Consider the following 5,687-nt stretch of genomic DNA (forward strand, 5'->3'; position numbering starts at 1 on the left):
AGAGTAGCTGGACATAACTTTTTACAATCAGTTTCAGAGAAAATACAGGAATAATGATCAACGGCATTTTGGAGCAGATAAAAACTGCCGAGTTTTATGTTTGGGTCTTTCATTCTGTGATTTGCTATAATAGTATTCCTTCCTATTAGCTGTTCTTGAAAATATTAGTTCTATATTCATTTGAAATGAATATTTATATTAAACTTCAAAATTACCTCTGGTAGTATCCAGAATATATGTCAGAAACTCCTAAAAGCAACTTCTGTTTTCCTCTTAATTAAGATAACATTTAGTCATGTTAATAACTATTTGAAATGACTTCAGATTTTCAAGACCAGTAAGGTGCCTTGCAGTAAGCTTGCATAGGCTGGAGCATCTGGCCAATTTATAATGCAGTTATCAATGCTTAGTTCTTCTTGGTTTTCTTCAGATAGCGAGCCCGTGTAGACTTGTTCATAGCCATGGTTATTTTAAAATAAATCCAAGAAGGCAGGATTGAGATTATCAAGCCCATAAGAGCATGGATCAGGTATCCATTGGTTTGGGATTGCAGGTCTACTGTTTTAATTGCAGATTCAAAATGTCTCCAAAGAGGGTTTATTCAAAGTTGGCTTTCAGATTTTAGCCAGTTTTGTATCTACAAAGTATGGCAGGCCACTCTGCACAAAGATGCCCTTGCTCCTATACTCCCCATGGAGGAACCGAGAGAAGAAATCAACACAAGTCTTGGCTGCAGAACAGATGGTCAATAGTGGGACGGGGAACATGCCTCTGCCAGCTGAGAGGTTCAGAATCACCCCTTTAGATCTTTCCATCATGCCACAGGTACCAATCATGTCATCTTACAAACAGAAAGAATATTAGTATTTATCATTTTCTTGATCATATTGTCCCAGTCAGGAATGTCCAAAAAGTATTTGGGATACTCATATGACATTCCCACATTGTTCACTAAGACGCCAATTTCAAGACCAGCCAAGCCTGTTTTAATTTCATCATAAGTATCTTCTGATGCAAAGTCAACAGCAATGGTTCTTGTCTCCACTTTGAATTTTTCTTTGATTTTCCTGGAAACCTGGTCAAGTTTATCCTGAATCTGCTGATAAGGACAACCACACTTTGCCAACTCCACACTTTGCTAACTCTTCTGCATACGATTTTCCAATTCATCACTACTACCTGTGACAACTGCCCATTCTCCCAGCCCTGGGCCGACCTCCACCTTGTTCCCCACTCCCCAGACCCAGAGGGCCGTGAAGAGCGAGTAGCAGATGTGCCAGGCTAGGTAGGCCACAGTGCCCGTGCCAACCCAGTACAGGAAGCTGGCGGTGGGGAGAGCACTCTCCATGGCTTGCCACTAGGCCTCACTAACTTCGTGAATCTAAACAACTAGTTATTCTAAATAAACCATGGATAAAAGCAAAAATCATGAGAAGAAATCTAAGAAGAAAATTAGAAAATACTTTAAACTCTGATAATAAAGATACAACATATGTAAATGTGTGGGATGCAGGTAAGGTGGTCCTTAGAGGAAAATTTATAGTTTTAAATACTTGTATTAGAAAAGAAAAAAAAGTTTAAAATTAATCTAAGTTTTTATCTTAAGAATCTAGAATAAGATGAGCAAATTAAACCCAAAGAAAATAGACGGGAAGTATTTATAAAGATAAAAGCGGGTATAGGCCGGGCGTGGTGGCTCGCCTATAATCCCAGCACTTTGGGAGGCTGAGGCAGGCGGATCAAGAGGTCAGGAGATCGAGACCATCCTGGCTAACACGGTGAAACCCCGTCTCTGCTAAAAATACAAAAAATTAGCCGGGTGAGGTGGTGGGCGCCTGTAGTCCCAGCTACTCGGGAGGCTGAGACAGGAGAATGGCCTGAACCTGGCAGGCGGAGCTTGCAGTGAGCGGAGATCACGCCACACTGCACTCCAGCCTGGGCCATGAGCAAGACTCCATCTCAAAAAAAAAAAAAAAAAAAAAAAAGATAAAAGCGGGTATAAATAAAATAGAAAACAAACAATAGCTTACACTAACAAAGCAAAAAGTTGTTTTTCTGAAAAAAAATTAATGAAATGGATAAACCCCAGCAAAAGTGATTGAGAAAAATTGATCATTCAGACATTAAGTAGATAACAACAGACTATGAACAACTTAAACTAAATAGAAAAATTCCTTGAAAAACATAGCTTACCAAAACAGATCCAAGATGAAAGAGAAAACAAGAATAACTCTGTATCTTTTAAATAAATTGAATTTTCTATCATCAACCTCTTCTCAAACAGAATTCCAGAAGCAAATGAATTGACTGGTGAACGTTACCAACCACTTAAGAAAGAAATATTAATTGTACAAAAACCATTTCAAAAACATAGATGAGGGAACAATTTCCATCCCGTGTCATGAGGCAGAAGAATCCTGAAGCCAATACCTGACAAAGACATGACAATAAAAAGAAAAAAGATATCATTAACCAGTTACCTTCATGAATGTAAATGTAATTCTTTTTCATACACTGTTAGCAATTCAAATCCAGCAATAGATGAAAAGGACAATATATGTTGATCAAGTGAGGATTTTCTCAGAAATGTAAAGGTTTATTTATTTATTTTTTTGAGAGAGTCTCTCTCTGTCACCAGGCTGGAGTGCAGTGGCATGATCTCTGCTCACTGCAACCTCTGCCTCCTGGGTTCAAGCAATTCTCCTGTCTTAGCCTCCTGAGTAGCTGGGATTACAGGTATGTGCCACCACGCTTGGCTAATTTTTGTATTTTTAGTTGAGACGGGGTTTCGCCATGTTGGCCAGGCTGGTCTCGAACACCTGACTTCAAGTGATCCACCAGCCTCGACCCTCCTGAAGTGCTGAGATTACAGGTGTGAGCCACCACGTCTGGCCCTAAAGGTTTTTTTTAGCATCCAATTATTAAGCAATGTAATCTATCATATTAGTAAAATAAAGGAGAAAAGTATGTCAATAACTTCAGAAAGAACTTATGACAAAATTCAACACCCCAACATATAAAAACTCTCAGCAAACCAGAAATAGAATAAAATTTTCTCAATCTGATAAAGGGCATCTAGAGAGATCTGAAAGGTAACATAGTTAATGATAAAATATCTGATGTTTTCACCCTAAGACTGGGAATATGCAAGGATGTCGTCGTAAATTTCTTTAATATAGTTGCTGCCTTGGCATCCATTTTTAGGCCCAACTTAATTTACAACCAAGTCATAGCCCATCACCTTTGCCCTAGTTAAAATTTCCCTGCCATGCCTGGTTGTTTTTGCTATAGCCCACTTGCTTTTCATCCCACTAACTCAAAACCCCATATACCCCACAGCCGCCACCATTGTAAAACCGAATCATCAATTCCAGAGTCATGTAAGCAAGTTCTCCAATCTGTATTTTCCTTAAACTATCCAGTCCACACACCTAGGAGATAGTGCCCACGGACCTTAATGAAGATATAGTCTCAGAAGTCCCTCCCGACCCCGACCCGCCCACTGGGTGAACTCCTCGAAGCCTCCAGACTCCCCATCGGCCTCCTGCAGGCACCCTTAACCTCTCTAGGACCTGTGAGTAATACGTTTCTTTGGTTTCATGCATTTTGGTTTTATGTCCTCATCATATCTCACCTGACTGATACACAGGAACCTAACTTTTCCCTCAGTTAGAGGTCTCCCAGAGAGGGATTATCTTGCCCTGTGGGCACTCTTGAGGCGGGACTTGGTTGTAGAGGTGGGGCTCAGACACCAAACCAGACTGAGGACTAGCTAAAAACAGGAGACAGCCAGGTGCATTGTCTCATGCCTGTAATCCCAGCACTTTGGGAGGCTGAGGCAGGTGGATCACCTGAGATCAGAAGTTCGAGACCAGCCTGGCCAACATGGCAAAACCCTGTCTCTAATAAAAGTACAAAAATTAGCCGGGCATGGTGGCGGGTGCCTGTAATCCCAGCTACTCCGGAGGCTGAGGCAGGAGAATTGCTTAAACCTGGGAGGCGGAGGTTGCAGTGAGCCAAGATCGTGCCACTGCACTCCAGCCTGGGGTGACAGAGCGAGACTCTATCTCATAAATAAATAAATACATAAAAGAGGGAGCAAAATCAGCTTTCAATCAGACATACCTGCCGGTGTGCCATGTCATTTTACCATTGTCATGGCAACATCTGGGTGCTACCGCCCCTTTTTATGGCAATGACGTAATGACCCAAAAGTTGCTGCTCCTTCCCTAGAAATGTCTGCATAGACCACCCGTTAATCTGCATGTAATTAAAAGTGGGTATAAATATGATTGCAGACCTGCCCAGAGCTGTTGCTCTCTGCCTTTGGGGCAGCACTGCAGGAGCCATTGCAGAGCTGCAACACTGCTGCTTCAATAAAGCTGTTTCCTTCTACCTCTGGCTGGTCCTTGAATTCTTTCCCGGGCAAAGGCAAGAACCCAGCTGGCCATGCTCCACTTTGGGGCTTGCCTGCCCTGCATCACTCTCGAGAGACCTCGAGATGAAATTAGAAAGAAACCATAACAACAGAAACTGCAACAGATGTCTACTACTTTACTTTTTTCATTGTTCAACATAAAAAAAAGGAAGAACTGGAAAATAAGTATTTAATGCTATTTGCTGGTCTGCTTTTTTGTTGTGGTGGCATGGACTAGCAATTCTGAAACCTTTTTGTGTTCTAGGCTTGAAGATATGAGTAAATGTATTGAGGATCATGGGAGGAAGAAGCTACAGATGTGAAAACTGGGAAGCATGGAATATAGATGCAGTTTTAAATTGGAATTACAGGTTATCAGCTTGAACACACAGTGTTTTAACATTGAAGAAAGTAAACATCTACACATATGTGTTTCTACATTTTTTTAAAGATAGAAACAGAGATGAACAAACACATACGTATTTTCCACTAAAAGGAACTTAGGGCCCCTTGGAGAAATGACAGATTATAGGACTGGAAAGACAAAGTGCGTGGTGAGGCTGGAATATGTGACTGAATCAGATAGAAGAGAGGCAACCATTCAATGAATGTCAAATTCAATAGGGGCAGCCGGGTGCAGTGGCTCACACCTGTAATCCCAGCGGTTTGGGAGGCCGAGGTGCGCGGATCACCTGAGGTCAGGAGTTTGAGACCAATCCGGCCACCATGGTAAAGCCCTGTCTCTACTAAAAATACAAAAATTAGCCAGTCATGGTGGTAGGTGCCTGTAGTCCCAGCTACTCAGGAGGCTGAGGCACAAGAATCACTTGAACCTGGGAGGTAGAGGTTGCAGTGAGCTGAGATCTCCCCACTGCACTCCAGCCTGGGTGACAGAGTGAGACTCCATCTCAAAAAAAAAAGAAAAAAAAATTAGATAGGGGCATAGGGGTTAGCTTAAGCGGCTCATTCTAGCCAACTCTAGAATAATTTGAATATCAAAATAACTATCAATAAGAATAGATTATAACCCATTGAATAAAATAAGTATCTGGAAGGCCATGCTGATATAAATACACCAGTTTGTATTGCATGGATGGTACATAAATGGGGAGAAGGGAAAGCGCTTCCATACTGTAAAATGCCAAGAAAGAGAGAAGGAGAGAAGAAAAGAGGGAGGGAGAGGGAGAGGGGGTAAGGGGGAAACGAAGGGAAGGAAGAAGGAAGGAAGGGAAAAAATTAGAAATTATAGGGTGAAAGTTTGATGAAGAAC

The 5,687-nt window shown here is 41.6% G+C and overlaps 1 pseudogene; it reads right to left on the bottom strand.

The window, feature by feature from the left end:
• Positions 1-406: 406 nt before the first annotated feature.
• LOC111538475 lies at positions 407-1,348 on the bottom strand (annotated as a pseudogene).
• Positions 1,349-5,687: the final 4,339 nt, after the last annotated feature.

Source organism: Piliocolobus tephrosceles, chromosome 5 (genome assembly GCF_002776525.5).
Source record: "Piliocolobus tephrosceles isolate RC106 chromosome 5, ASM277652v3, whole genome shotgun sequence".
Classification (NCBI taxonomy): domain Eukaryota; kingdom Metazoa; phylum Chordata; class Mammalia; order Primates; family Cercopithecidae; genus Piliocolobus; species Piliocolobus tephrosceles.